Below are 16,643 nucleotides of genomic sequence, written 5' to 3' on the forward strand. Positions count from 1 at the left end.
CTATCCCATCCCTCTAGTTGGTCACAAAGGACTGAGCTGATCTTCCTGTGCTATGCGGCTGCTTCCCACTAGCTATCTATTTTACTTTTGGTAGTATATATAAGTCCATGCCACTCTCTCACTTCATCGCAGCTTACCCTTCCCCCTCCCCATGTCCTCAAGTCCATTCTCTACATCTGCATCTTTATTCCTGTCCTGCCCCTAAGTTCTACAAAACCATTTTTTTTCTTTTAAATTCCATATACATGTGTTAGCATACAGTATTTATTTTTCTCTTTCTGACTTACTTCCCTCTGTATGACAGACTCAAAGTCCTGCCTATGTTTTCCTCTAAGAGTTTTATAGTGTCTGGCCTTACATTTAGGTCTTTAATCCATTTTGAGTTTATTTTTGTGTATGGTGTTAGGGAGTATTCTAATTTCATTCTTTTACATGTAGCTGTCCAGTTTTCCCAGCACCACTTATTGAAGAGACTGTCTATTATCCATTGTATATTTTTGCCTCCTTTATCAAAAATTAGGTGACCATATGTGTGTGGGTTTATCTCTGGACTTTCTATCCTGTTCCATTGTTCTATATTTCTGTTTTTGTGCCAGTACCATACTGTCTTGATTACTGTAGCTTTGTAGTATAGTCTAAATTCCAGGAGCCTGATTCCTCCAGCTCTGGTTTTCTTTCTCAAGATTGCTTTGGCTATTCAGGGTCTTTTGTGTTTCCATACAAATTGTGAAATTTTTTTGTTCTAGTTCTGTGAAAAATGCCAGTGGTAGTTTGATAGGGATTGCATTAACTCTGTAGATTGCTTTGGGTAGTAGAGTCATTTTCACAGTGTTGATTCTTCCAATCCAAGAACATGGTATATCTCTCCATCTGTTTGTATCATCTTTAATTTCTTTCATCAGTGTCTTATAGTTTTCTGCATACAGGTCTTTTGTCTCCTTAGGTAAGTTTATTCCTAGGTATGTTATTCTTTTTTGTTGCAATGGTAAATGGGAGTGTTTCCTTAATTTCTCTTTCAGATTTTTCATCATTAGTGTATAGGAATGCAAGAGATTTCTGTGCATTAATTTTGTATCCTGCTACTTAACCAAATTCAATGATTAGCTCTTGTAGTTTTCTGGTAGCATCTTTAGGATTCTCTATGTATAGTATCATGTCATCTGCAAATAGTGACAGCTTTACTTCTTCTTTTCCAATTTGGATTCCTTTTATTTCTTTTTCTTCTCTGATTGCTGTGGCTAAAACTTCCAAAACTATGTTGAATAATAGTGGTGAGAGTGGGCAACTTTGTCTTGTTCCTGATCTTAGTGGAGATGGTTTCAGTTTTTCACCATTGAGAACGATGTTGGCTGTGAGTTTGTCATATATGGCATTTATTATGTTTAGGTAAGTTCCCTCTATGCCTACTTTCTGGAGGGTTTTTATCATAAATGGGTATTGAATTTGGTCAAAAGCTTTTTCTGCATCTATTGAGATTATCATACGGTTTTTCTCCTTCAATTTGTTAATATGGTTTATCTCATTGATTGATTTGTGTATATTGAAGAATCCTTGCATTCCTGGGATAAACCACACTTGATCATGGTGTATGATCCTTTTAATGTGCTGTTGGATTCTGTTTGCTACTATTTTGTTGAGGATTTTTGCATCTATGTTCATCAGTGATATTGGCCTGTAGTTTTCTTTCTTTGTGACATCTTTGTCTGGTTTTGGTATTAGGGTTATGGTGGCCTTGTAGAATGAGTTTGGGAGTGTTCTTCCCTCTGTTATATTTTGCAAGAGTTTGAGAAGGATAGGTGTTAGCTCTTCTCTTAATGTTTCATAGAATTCACCTGTGAAGCCATCTGGTCCTGGGCTTCTGTTGGAAGATTTTTTTTTAAATTTATTTATTTATTATTTATTTATTATTTATTTATTATGTTTATTTTTGGCTGTGTTGGGTCTTCGTTTCTGTGCGAGGGCTTTCTCCAGCTGCGGCGAGCGGGGGCCACTCTTCATCGCGGTGCGCGGGCCTCTCACTATCGCGGCCTCTCTTGTTGCGGAGCAGAGGCTCCAGACGCTCAGGCTCAGTAGTTGTGGCTCACGGGCCCAGCCGCTCTGCGGCATGTGGGATCCTCCCAGACCAGGGCTCAAACCCGTGTCCCCTGCATTGGCAGGCAGATTCTCAACCACTGCGCCACCAGGGAAGCCCTGTTGGAAGATTTTTAATCACAGTCTCAATTTCAGTGCTTATGATTGGTCTGTTTATATGTTCTATTTCTTCCTAGTTCAGTCTTGGAAGGTTGTGCTTTTCTAAGAATTTGTCCATTTCTTCCAGGTTGTCCATTTTATTGGCATAGAGTTGCTTGTAGTAATCTCTCATGATCCTTTGTATTTCTGCAGTGTCAGTGGTTACTTCTCCTTTTTCACTTCTAATTCTGTTGATTTGAGTCTTCTCCCTTTTTTTCTTGATGAGTCTGGCTAATGGTTTATCAATTTTGTTTATCTTCTCAAAGAACCAGCTTTTAGTTTTATGGATCTTTGCTGTCGTTTCCTTCATTTCTTTTTCATTTACTTCTGATCTCATCTTTATGATTTCTTTCCTTTTGCTAACTTTGGGGGGTTTTTTTGTTCTTTTTTCTCTAATTGCTTTTGGTGTAAGGTTAGGTTGTTTATTTGAGATGTTTGTTGTTTTATGAGGTAGGATTGTATTGCTATAAACTTCACTCTTAGAACTGCTTTTGCTGCATTCCATAGGTTTTGAGTCATCGTGTTTTCATTGTCATTGGATCCTAGGTATTTTTTGATTTCCTCAGTGATCTCTTGGTTATTAAGTAGTGTATTATTTAGCCACCATGTGTTTGTATTTTTTTACAGATTTTTCCCTATAATTGATATCTAGTCTCATAGCATTGTGGTTGGAAACGATACTTGATACTATTTCAATTCTCTTAAATTTACCAAGGCTTGATTTGTGACCCACGATATGGGCTATCCTGGAGAATGTTCCATGAGCACTTGAGAAGAAAGTTTATTCTGTTCTTTTTGAATGGAATGTCCTATAAATAACAATTAAGTCCATCTTTTTTAATGTATCATTTAAAGCTTGTGTTTCCTTATTTATTTTCATTTTGGACGATCTGTCCATTGGCGAAAGTGGGGTGTTAAAGTCCCCTACTATGATTGTGTTACTGTTGATTTCCCCTTTTATGGTTGTTAGCCTTTGCCTTATGTATTGAGGTGTTCCTACGCTGGGTGCATAAATATTTACAATTGTTATATCTTCTTTTTGGATGGATCCCTTGATCATTATGTAGTGTCCTTCCTTGTCTCTTGTAACATTCTTTATTTTAAAGTCTATTTTTTCTGATATGAGAATTGCTACTCTAGCTTTCTTTTGAATTCCATTTGCATGGAATATCTTTTTCCATCCCCTCACTTTCAGTATTTATGTGTCCCTGGGTCTGAACTGGGTCTCTTGTGGACAGCATATATATGGGTCTTTTTTTTGTGTCCATTCAGCCAGTCTGTGTCTTTTGGTTGGAGCACTTAATCCATTTACATTTAAGGTAATTATCGATATGTATGTTCCTGTTACCATTTTCTTAATTTTGGCTTTTTTTTTTTAAGTCTTTTCCTTCTCTTGTGTTTCCTGCCTAGAGAAGTTCCTTTAGCATTAGTTGTAAAGCTAGTTTGGTGGTGCTGAATTCTCTCAGCTTTTGCTTGTCTGTAAAGGTTTTAATTTCTCTGTCGAATCTGAATGAGATCCTTGTTGGGTAGAATAATCTTGGTTGTAGGTTTTTCCCTTTCATCACTTTAAATATGTCCTGCCAGTCCCTACTGGCTTGAAGAGTTTCTGCTGAAAGATCAGCTGTTAACCTTATGGGGATTCCCTTGTATGTTATTTGTTGTTTTTCCCTTGCTGCTTTTAATACTTTTTCTTTGTATTTAACTTTTGATAGTTTGATTAATATATGTCTTGGCATGTTTCTCCTTGGATTTATCCTGTATGGGACTCTCTGCACTTCTTGGACTTGACTCACTGTTTCCTTTCCCATGTTAGGGAAGTTTTCAACTATAATCTCTTCAAATATTTTCTCAGTCCCTTTCTTTTTCTCTTCTTCTGGGACCCCTATAATTTGAATGTTGGTGCATTTAATGTTGTCCCAGAGGTCTCTAAGACTGTCCTCAATTCTTTTCGTTCTTTTTTCTTTATTCTGCTCTGTGGTAGTTATTTCCACTATTTTATCTTCTAGGTCACTTATCTGTTCTTCTCCCTCAGTTATTCTGCTGTTGATTCCTTCTAGAGAATTTTTAATTTCATTTATTGTGTTGTTCATCATTGTTTGTTTGTTCTTTAGTTCTTCTAGGTCCTTGTTAAACGTTTCTTGTATTTTCTCCATTCTATTTCCAAGATTTTGGATCATCTTTACTATCATTACTCTGAATTCTTTTTTAGGTAGAATGCCTATTTCCTCTTCATTTGTTTGGTCTGGTGGGTATTTACCTTGCTCCTTCATCTGCTGTGTGTTTCTCTGTCTTCTCATTTTGCTTAACTTACTGTGTTTGGGGTCTCCTTTTTGCAGGTGGCAAGTTCGTTGTTTTTGGTGTCTGTCCCCAGTGGCTAAGGTTGGTTCAGTGGGTTGTGTAGGCTTCCTCGTGGAGGGGACTAGTGCCTGTGTTCTGGTGGATGAGGCTGGATCTTGTCTTTCTGTTGGGCAGGAGCACGTCTGGTAGTGTGTTTTGGGGTGTCTGTGACCTTATTATGATTTTAGGCAACCTCTCTGCTAATGGATGGGGTTGTGTTCCTGTCTCGCTAGTTGTTTAGCATAGGGCATCCAGCACTGTAGCTTGCTGGCTGTTGAGTGGAGCTGCATCTTAGCGTTGAGATGGAGATCTCCAGGAGAGCTTTTGCCATTTGTTATTATGTGGAGCTGGGAGGTCTCTGGTGGACCAATGTCCTGAACTCGGCTCTCCCACCTCAGAGGCACAGGCCTGACACCTGGCTGGAGCACCAAGACCCTGTCAGCCACACGGCTCAGAAGAAAAGAGAGAAAAAAAGAAAGAAGGGAACAACCAAACCAAAAACAAATCCACCAATGATAACAAGCACTAAAAACTATATTAAAAAAAAAAAAAGAAAAACGGACAGACAGAACCCTAGGACAAATGGTAAAAGCAAAGCTATACAGACAAAATCACACAAAGAAGCATACACATACACACTCACAAAAAGAGAAAAAGGAAAAAAATATATATATATATCTGTATATAAAAAAGAAAAGGAAGAGAGCAACCAAATCAATAAACAAATCTGCCAATGCTAATAAACTCTAAATACTAAACTAAGATAAACATAAAACCAGAAACCAGTCAGTCGCATACAACAAACCACAAGTCTACAGTTGCTCCCAAAGTCCACTGCCTCAATTTTGGTATGATTCGTTGTCTATTCAGGTATTCCACAGATGCAGGGTACATCAAGTTGACTGTGGAGATTTAATCCGCTGCTCCTGAGGCTGCTGGGAGAGATTTCCCTTTCTCTTCTTTGTTCACACAGCTCCTGGGGTTCAGCTTTTGATTTGGCCCCACCTCTGCATGTAGGTCACCTGAGAGCGTACCTTCCCCACCCAGACAGGACGGGTTTAAAGTAGCAGCTGATTAGGGGGCTCTGGGTCACTCAGGCCGGGGGAGGGAGGGGTACGGATGCAGGGCGAGCCTGTGGCGGCAGAGGCCAGCATGACGTTGCACCAGCCTGAGGCGTGCTGTGTGTTCTCCTAGGAAAGTTGTCCCTGGATCACGGGACCCTGGCAGTGGCGGGCTGCACAGGCTCCCGGGAGGGGTGGTGTGGAGAGTGACCTGTGCTCGCACACAGGCTGCTTGGTGGCGGCAGCAGCAGCCTTAGCGTCTCACGTCTCACGCCTGTCTCTGGGGTCCACGCTGATCGCCGCGGCTCGCGCCCGTCTCTGGAGCTCCTTTAAGTGGCGCTCTTAATCCCCTCTCCTTGCACACCCCAAAACAATGGTCTCTTGCCTCTTAGGCAGGTCCAGACTTTTCCCCAGACTCCCTCCCCGCTAGCTGTGGTGCACTAGCCCCCTTCAGGCTGTGTTCATCCCGCCAACCCCAGTCCTCTCCCTGCGATCCGACCGAAGCCCGAGCCTCAGCTCCCAGCCCCCGCCCGCCCCTGCGGGTGAGCAGACAAGCCTCTCGGGCTGCTGAGTGCTGGTCGGCGCCGAGCCTCTGTGCGGGAATCTCTCTGCTTTGCCCTCCGCACCCCTGTTGCTGCATTCTCCTCCGTGGCTCTGAAGCTTCCCCCCTGCCACTCCCTGTCTCTGCCAGTGAAGGGGCTTCGTAGTGTGTGGAAACTTTTCCTCCTTCGCAGCTCCCTCCCAGTGGTGTAGGTCCCGTCCCTGTTCTTTTGTCTCTGTTTTTTCTTTTTTCTTTTGCCCTACCCAGGCACGTGGGGAGTTTCTTGCCTTTTGGGAAGTCTGAGGTTTTCTGTCAGTGTTCAATAGGTGTTCTGTAGGAGTTGTTCCCCATGTAGATGTATTTCTGATGTATTTGTGGGGAGGAAGGTGATCTCCACGTCTTACTCCTCCACCATCTTGAACGTCTCCCCCTTTCTGAACCTATATATATACACAGTAGATATTTCAAGACCTGTAAAGTTTTTCAAATCAAGCATGGCACATTACATAACAAACTCCTTTTTTCTCCCTCTTTCAACTAAAGAACTTTTAGCTGTTAGATAGATTGAGTCTCTGAAGAAACCCTTCTGTGATGTATTCAAAGTATTTTTGGAATGAGGCAACAAAATTTCAGCAAGTTCATTCCAATAGGAGAGAGCTTATTTCTTTTTTTTTTTTTTTCCACTTTTTGTAAAACTTTAATTTCTGAGCATTTGGTGCCAAAACCCAGGAGAGAGCTTATTTCCATGATCACCTCCCCAAATTTTCCTTTTGCGGTTTTTCTCTCTGTTCTTAGGGCTTTGATCCTTTTCTGAAATAGGCTTTTTTATCTCTAGATTACATGTCTTCAATGCAGTTGTCCCAGGTTCCTGCTGGTCTTTATGGTTCTTTATTCTACTTCTTACTGGTTGGTAGTCATCTCTTTGTATTTAAGATATTTCTCTTTCCAACAGGCAAGTCCTCCTCTTCATGTCAGTACAATTTAATCTATAACTATTGGTGTTTTGGATAATTTATAGATTTGGTAGTACATGGAAGAGATTGTGCAGAATAACCTTTCCTTGAGGACATAAGTTATATGCAATCTTTTAAAATTTACAGGACTCAAACAAAACACTATAATAAATTTGAGCTTATATGCAGTCTTTTAAAATTTACAGGACTCAAGCTAAACACTATAATAAATTTGAGCTTATGAAACAATCACAGTAAAAATAATTGCTTCTTAGATTTTACATTCTATATTTGTGCTAATATTCCATATATGTTCAGAAATGAACTCCCAAATTTCGAAGATGTAAAAAAAAAAAGTAACATTTTACATTTTCACAGGGCCTCACCCTTTCATTTGTGTTCTACCAAGACAGCTGTCCAATCTATTGGTATTTATTCTAATAGAATGAAAATCTTCCTTATGATTTCATAGTATTGTGTATCAGAAGGCAGAATTTTGAAGCCTTTAGTTACATGGGAAAGAGCAATTTTAAAGTGAAGAATTTGCCTTTCAAATGTCATTAGAAAAAGTAATTGACTTCATATAACCCAAAGCTTTGAAAATATATATATATATTATAGTTTGAAATAAGAGCAAGAGGTCTATTTTTAAAAAGAATATTATGTTTAGACTGAAATGTGTTATAACTAACATGTATTTCCTTGGTAATTCTTCAAAAATGGACTTAAGATATATGATCTAAATCAGGCTAAACAAATTATTTTCTGGGGCATTTGCTGAAGTTTTCAAAAGTAAAGCTAGTGTTTTGGGACTGAAGGTGGTATTATTAACCTGGAGTTGTTGTAGCCATCTCTCTACTGGGAGACTGTTGCCTGAAAATAAAAAAGAACCCATAAGAAATGGAGATTAGAAATGGAAGAGAGAGATCTTGCTGATTCCTAGACATTTCATTTATGAAAGTCAATATATTCCATTTATTTCTTAAGCAAAAATAGATGATTAAGATTTATCTGTCATGGAAAATTGACAACAGAAAAGAGAAAGACCAAAGTGAATGAATAGAACAGTTAAGCCCACAGAAAGGAATATAATACAAGAAGTAAAAGAATTTAAGAATTATAATATTTTCAGAGTGTTTGGAAGTTACTGTACCTAGAAAAATAAAAAAGAGAAAATGGGATTGTAGGAAAGATTCAATGTATGAACAAGAAAAAGTTAAAATGTCATTGCCAAAATAAAAATTTACTAGAGTAAAATCATAAATAGATGAAGAATAAATAGTACTATACAAGATAAAATCAAATTTCTGGACTACAGAGTGAAACCAAAAAAAGTTTAGGTATCAAGTCGAAAGACATAATGTTTTCAGAAAATACAGCATCTCATCCCCAGAGGGTTAGAAGGAACAGAATGCAAAGGAAGAAATTTGAAAAGAAGGAAAGAAAATGAGAGAGAGAACAGCTAAAAAACATTTTCCCAAGATGAAGAAAAGACTCAAGTCTTAAAATGGATAGGAAATATCAAAGACAAAATTGAAATATAAGGAAAAAAACATATATAGATACATACTACATGGAAGTTCAGAATAAAAAGCATAGAATATCTTAGAGGCTATTTATTACAGTTCACCCTCTGACATCCAAAATTCACAACACTTCCACAGGCAAAATATTCTCATCCCCTCCCAAGATCCCTCAAATTCTCATCCCAAAAAAGTATATAAGCTCCAGAATCCAGAATCTCATCTAGATCAGTTCCAGGTAAGGATAAAGCACCTCTGATGTAGTTCCTTATTCAAATCACTTAACTACTATAACCATCCCATTTCATGGAAGGGAACAGAGATCTTAACTATTTATTGTAGCCACACAACAGGTCCTGGGAAGGCACTGGTAGCCCTCTGTAGGAGGTGATACAAAGATCTAAGGCCACTTAAGAAGCTCCCAGGTCCTAGACCAAACCAATCATGTGTAAAAAAGAGGAGTTCTAAAATCTTTTAAAAATTAATAGTGTGTGATTCCTTCAAAAAAGAAGAAAAAAGGAAAATAAGAAATCAACCTCAGGCTTCTCATCACAAGCAGGAAGTCAAATGAAAATGAAAAAAGAAAAATTCACAGACATGAAATCTATATAATCATCATCTTTCTTTAACATGTTTTTGGAGGTCCTGGCCAATGTAATAGAGTAAGAAAAAAATCATAGGGAAGCAGGAGTGAGTTAGGAAATAAAAAACAACCAGTACAATTCCTGAGCTGACCATCACTTGGTGTCAAGCACAATTAGTTGCTCTGTCTCATAGAACTAGCTTTAAAAAGTCTCGTCTGGGAGGAAAATTAAGCTAAAGATTTAGCCAATGACTTCTATGACCCTTTGGTCTCCCATAGGGAGCTAACACACCCAAACTTTTTGTTTTTAAATACTTGAGAGTCAATAGGGTTTCATACCTTCATTATTAAGAAGGAAGTACTGAAGTCTGTGGCTGGGGTGAACAGTGGGAGCCTTGGCAAGACTAGAGATAGGTGAGTGAAAGAGGATCTAAAGCCTCACGTAAGATGTGTGTAATACAAGGAGTATAAATGTTAGAAAGTAAGAGATGAAACTGCAAAACATATGATTGCCTTCTTTGAAATCTAAGGCACATCAAACTCTGATACATGGTTAATTTTGAGGAGAAGATGGCAATTGGTGGGGACCAAGAGAGGATTTTTATATTTTATTCTAAACATGTTGGTTTCAGTTCTATAATGGACAATTTCACTGTATAATCATTATTAAATATGAAAAAGTTAATGTATTTTAAAAGGGTACAGTCTTAGGGGGATTGCCCACATTTTTTTATGAGTTTTACCTTCAGGATCCTCACCAGATTCTGATGGTAAAGATCAGAGAAAAGTCCCCTTGTGCTCCAGAATGGCAAAAGGAGGAAAGTAACCATTTCAAAATATGACTAGAGCCTTCAGGTCTCCATATTGAAGGTGGATCCTCAAGGCAAACTACCTTGGCAAAGCCTTATCTAGCCTAGGGCGAGAGCTATTAGACAACTCCAGCCATGCTAGCCTTCCTGTCTACATAAAGGAAGGAAAAAAATGGTTAAGAAACTCTTCTGAAAGTCATATACCAGAAATTAAGGCCTCTTTAAAACACCCGAGATTTAAGCAAAATATTATAGAATACTTCATCTCCCCAATGCCTACCAACACATCAACAGACCCTAAGACAATAACAGTAGATTACAACTAAGAGAGGTGAAAGACACCGACTTTAAGATGGTGTTTCTATGGAAGCCCAAAGGTAATAACAAGAACACTAGAAGATAAACATAAAACCTCAGAGTAAAGGCCTATTTATCTCAGTTCCTGTTACCTGATACATCTTGTCTGGCTTTAAACAAAAAAATTGCAAGGCATGCTTAAAGCTAGAGAAAACACAGTCTAGAGGGACAAAGCAAGCATTAGAACCAGTTGCAGACATAGCAGAGATTTTGGAATTATCAGGCTGGGAATTTAAAACAGGATTAATACATTAAATGCTCTAATGGAAAAAATAATTGACAATATGCCAAAACAGATGGGTGATATAAGCAGAGAAATAGACACACTAAGGAAGAATCAAAATGGAATGCTAGAAATCAAAATCACTGTAACAGAAATGAAGAATGCATTTGATGGCCTGTTTAGTAGACCGAACACAGCAGAGGAGTGAATCAGTGAGCTTGAAGATATGTCAATAAAATTTGTCTAACTGAAAAGCAAAGAGGCAAAAAGAACAACAACAACAAAAAAAAGAAGATCCAAAAACTGGGACAATTACAAAGGTGTAATATGCACATAATAAGAATAACAGAAGGAAAAGAGAGAAGAAAAATCAGAAAAAATACTTGAAGTAATATGAGCTAAAAATTTTTCAAACTCAATCACAGACACCAAACCACAGATCTAAGAAGCTTAAAGAATATCAAACAAGATAAACACCAAAAAATCTACACCTAGGGCCATCATGTTCAAGCTGCAGAAACCAAAGACAAACAGAAAATCTTGACCTATGCAGGCAGAGGTTAAGAATTACATCATACATCTCTTCAGAAACCATGCAAGCAAGAAATGAGTGGAGTAAATTATTTAGCGTTGAAAGAAAAAGAAAGGCTGGGTCTGGATGAGTTTGACCTTCAGTCAGACCTTCATCTGGGTTTTCGATTGAGAGCCGGGCAGATCTCTGCTTCCTTGGTCCTGAAACACTGGGAGGGATTAATTTCCACCATTATTAGGTTTTGAGAAAAGCTTTTTAAACTTCTACCCTGTGGAGGTTCAAAATATGACATATATCTAGAGACAGAGATGGCTGTGAATTTGAAGCAGTCCCTCTAGGAGAACTTTCTCTTAAGCACCACAAAGCTACAGAATATTTCACTCTGCCTTTAAAATGTTTCTCAGTCCCCAGCTTCCCACACCACCATAGAAGTCAGCAAATATCCCAGGATGAAAGCCAGTCATGCGTTTGAGATTCCTCAAATATCAATCCATAATTTAAAAATGTACAGTTGTTTAAAGCTCTGCTGGTTTCCCTTTCCCCCCAGTAGGGACCCTCTCCCTAAACCAAGCTAACCTCAGCTCATACTAATATTTGGCAAATACTCCCAGGAAAGGAAACAGCTAGAGGTCTGGAGCTCTCTCAGAGAACCCTTTCATTTCTGGAATTTTATTTCACTTAGTCTTTGCTAATCCAGAGTACTCTGATGTTCTCAAAATTAGTTTTCTTTATGATATCCTTTTTAAGTTTAGTTGTTATATGTACCATGATATATTACATCCAACACAGAAACCACTTAATCCTTTAAAATATAGATATAAATTATATATAATATATATTTTACATATATTTTATAATGTAGTTTGAATGCTAGAATAAAAGTACAGGTTTATTCTTTATTACCAAAATTAATACACATATACAGGGTGTACATACATTAAAATGTTTCACTAATATTGATATGTGATCAGCAGTGTTTAGAAATCAGTTTATGAAAATTATCCTGTTACACTGCTCCAAAAACCACCCGTATTTGACTTCTTAGCATGTTCACAAATCTAATCCAGAAGAAATTAAGCTTTTCAATGGTCTTTGCTGAAAAATTTTGATACATATGTAGAATCTGATTTTATAGGACATATATATCCACAGAAATTTGCAGCTGTCCTTAAATAAAGATATAGCAATGTTCTGCATTGGAAGAATTTTTTTCTTGAAAGAGTGATGAACTATAGGAACACTTTAAAAAAAGAAGATAAGAATCATATTCCTTTTGCTGAGAATCATTTTACTTATTAAAACAAGTAACCAATATACTAGTTTTCTTCTTGTTGAATTCTTGGTGTTCACAACTGATGGCCTAGTAAAAGAAGTATATTATGTTTCTTACTATTCAAGTTAAATAAATTATGATGAGCTTTATCTTTCATGAAGTGAGCCTGAACTGGTTGTTCTATTTCCTAGTGCATCTTCTACATATCTTCCAGATGTTCCCATCACCAAGATTTTTTGAATATCCACTCCTTTATGGTGGGTTCATATTTCTCAAACTTCAGTAGTGTTTTTTGTTTTTTTTTTTTTAATCTCTTGCCTTACTTTACTTTCTTGGAGTTATTTTGTGAATCTTTTTCTGCTGTTTGAAAAGCACTCAGCTATCTGAACATCTGGAACTAGAACTTTGCAATTAACAGTCACATTTTCATCGCTGGAAGCCTGATAGTTTGTAAACATCTTGTTGTTGCCTTTTTACTAGGTATGTTGAGAAACTGCACCATCTGGGTCTAATGAAGGAAATGAAAACTGAGCATCAGAATACTCATGGCACGGTTGCCCAAAGCATCCCTGTACCTTATTTCACCTTTGCATTTATTTTACCTTTCTTGGGCTAAGTGCTTTTTTCCTCTATATTGCTGAATTACCATTGACACAAAATAAGTAACAATGTCCTTTCAACAATTATTTAAAATTTAAATGCTTTGATAAAACTGGGGTTCTTAAACTGAGTTCTGAATTTCAATAAGACAACATATTTCTTTTGTGTATCTAGTCTTGTTTTGACTTGAACTAAATACGATTTGAGTATGAGATTTAGGAATCTCATACTTTCTCTTGGCTGTCTCACAAAAAAATGGGATCTACTTTAATTTATGAGGCTCTAGGCTACTGTATCTCAAACTCTGACCCCCTTACTACAGAAATATAAAATATCACTTTGCTGTATTTTTATGTTACTTTGTCCTGAAACCTTGTAGGGACAAATTAGAAATGACATCTTATTTAATTCCTTTAAATAATTAGAAATTTGCTAAAATATTAGACAGGTTTTAGGTGAATCATTTACATGTAAATTAGGTTTTGTACTTGGGATTTTAAGTCAATAAATGAAATTGAAAATAGTTGAATCCGTAGGTTTTTCAAATTGAGGTAAGTGGATTTCCGGTAATTTCAAAGAGTCTCTTTCGGTGGGGATTTAATGGAAACAAGGGTGGGGAAATGTGGATAATAGAAGTAAGCAGGGTTCCTCTAGGCCTTATCATGATCAGAGAAGCTTGACTTTCATCTGTTTTTGCATATTGTTTCTTTATAAGATTTGATTTGAAAGAACTTTCCAGGACCTTAAAAAAAAAAAAAAAAATTGAAGTCATTGACATTATCAATGTCTCACTCTGGAGTCTAAAAACAAACAAACAAACAAAAAGGAAACCTAGAGATGAAGGGCTTTGCCAGAGGCTAATTCACAGCTAACCCATGATAGAATTTTGACAGTTTCTCCTAACTTTAAGTTTTATGGTTATTCAAATGGACCAAGTAGAGAACTGAAGAAAGTACACAAAAATAGAAATACAGGAAAGCACCAATTTATAACATCATTTAAATTAACAGGGAATTTGCAGAGACATTTATAAAATGTGCCATTTTTGAGGAAAAGAGTTGTTAATGACTATAGACAACTATCTATAGCTTCACTTCTGGAAATCTATATGTACGTGTGTGTTATTTCCTTAAAAATAGCCAAACAATTATATATGTGGTAAGATAGCTGGTAGAAATATTTACATCACTTTTTACTCAACAGTTCTTTTTTTTCTCAAAACTGTTCTGAAAATCCCCAGTGTGCTCAATAAGCATCTTACCAAAAAATATTTTTAAAAATATGTTATAGTTAATATTTATTATCCAATATGGTACTAACTATTCCAACTTGGGATAAAGGTCTCAAAACCATTAAGATAAACTGAACAGACAAGTCCTCAGTGTAACTGTAGAAAAGTCAATAATAATTGAATACTGTAACTCCACAGTTGATGTCATAAAAATTATATAATAAATGGAAGAAGTATCAGATTTTAAAATACCTGTCATACCAGTTTTAATCATTTAGTATGAATAAAGGAATTGACCTTTCCCCTATATTCCTTAAAATCTGACAAATTTTAAAAAAATCTATCAGCATGTACTGTTCTTTAGAGAAAGAATAGAACTAAAAAGTAGAAATCTGTTTGGTATAGGAAGACAGGCCACAAATGACAATTATTCCTGTGTATATGTCATTTCACAAAACCTACTAGTAGTAGGAAACAAAGTGTACAATTTGGGTCAAATGTGCATGTATTATGGTGAAATAATAGATTCAGGAGTGATAGTGATTCCATTAGTCATTAACTGTTCCCTTGTCTGACAACACTGCATAATTAAATACACAATTAAGATGTCCTACAGATTACATTTTGTACTTTTGTAATAGTTGGTATGGATTTAAACAGACAGCTGAATCATCCCATAACATTAGCACAAAATTACTTGTATTTTTGTACTAACTTGACAATTCTTTTGCATCTCTGATCTTCAGCTATCTGTACTTTATGGTTTTACTGAGTGATTAACAACTATAATAAGTCTAAAAAAATATATCAGTAGTCAAATCTGAATCTTCTTCAGGGCAATTCTCCTCCATAGGTGTAAAGACCTGGGGAGGTTTTCTTTTAATCTACCCATGCATTTGACATCAATATCAGTGGTTTTAAAAAATTTTTAATTGTAGCAAAAAAAAAATATAAAATTCACCCTCTTAACCATTTTTAAGTGTACAGTTCAGTAGTGTTAACTGTATTTAATTGTTATAGATCTCTAGAACTTTTTCAGCTGGCAAAACTAAAACTCTATACCGATTTCCCCCTCATTGCCCATCCCCCAGAAACCACCATTCCACTTTCTGTTTTCATGATTTTGACTACTCTAGGTATCTCATATAGTGGAATCATATGGTAATAGTCCTTTTGTTACTGGCTCATTTAACTCAGAATAACGTCTTCAAATTTCAGTGATATTGTAGCATGTGACAGTATTTCTTTCTTTTTCAAGGCTGAATAATATTGCATTGTATGTATATACCACATTTTCTTTATTCATTCATCTGTCCATGGATATTTGGGCTTCTTCCAGTTCTTGGCTATCATGAATAATGCTGCAATGAACATGAGTGTACAGATATCTCTTTGATATTCTGCTTTCAACTCTTCTGTATATATGTGTATACCTAGAAGAGGAATTGCAGGATCATGTGGTAGTTCTATCTTTAATGCTTTGAGGCACCTCCATACTATTTTTCATAGTGGCTGCAACATTTTGCATTCCCACCAACTGTGCACCAACATTCCAATTTCTCCACATCTTCATGAACACTTGTTGTTGTTGTTGTTTTATAGTGATCATCCTAATGGGTGTGAAGTGATATCTCATTGTGGATTTGATTTGCATTTCTCTAATGATTAGATTTTAGTGTCTTTGCATATATTTGATGGTCATTTGTATATCTTCTTTGGAGAAGTGTCTGTTCTGGTCCTTTGTTAATCTTAAAATTGGGTTACATGTTTTTGTTGTTGTTTAGTTGCATTAATATCAGTTTTATCTTAAGTTTTATTAAATTTTACAGTATTAATTTCTACCCACAAAAACAGGGCAATTTCCTATTTTTATATATAATATTATGACAGTTGGGACATGCAGCAGATAATCTTACATGAGCAAATCTCAACACCTTTTTAAACTTTTACCCTCACAATTAATGGCCACACAGTGTTTATTCAGATTATTATGAGTTTGTGTTCTCCAGATTGCACTGAGTAAATATTCCCTGTAAGTTTCCTCCTTTCATGTCTCTTTGGTAATAGACACATCCCGGAAAATGAGAATCAAGATACATAACCATATTAATATTATTTCATATGATCATAGTCAGATCTCCTATCATTTTATCCATTTTGAGCACACAGACAACTCCTGAATGTGTGTTGGTTAGAATGGCTGTCATCAGCTCACTACTTAGTTCTTTACTTGAGGAGGAAGTTTCAACAGAGTGCTTCCCTCCAAGTGCATATGAGTCAAATCTAAGGGAGCTGCTATTTTTCTCCAAGTTTCTCTCAAGGCACCAAAATTATATTAGCATTTCCCTTTTGTTATATGCGTTCACTGACTCCTTCTCCCTCAGTTTACAA

General features: G+C 36.6%; 1 long non-coding RNA gene across 1 annotated transcript; it reads left to right on the forward strand.

The window, feature by feature from the left end:
* The first annotated feature begins 319 nt into the window (after positions 1-319).
* LOC309665953 lies at positions 320-5,243 on the forward strand. Its single transcript, XR_014266807.1, has 2 exons — positions 320-1,860; positions 2,189-5,243. It is a non-coding gene; the product is annotated as an uncharacterized lncRNA (long non-coding RNA).
* Positions 5,244-16,643: the final 11,400 nt, after the last annotated feature.

This window comes from Balaenoptera physalus, assembly GCF_965194825.1.
Source record: "Balaenoptera physalus genome assembly, chromosome: 8".
NCBI lineage: Eukaryota > Metazoa > Chordata > Mammalia > Artiodactyla > Balaenopteridae > Balaenoptera > Balaenoptera physalus.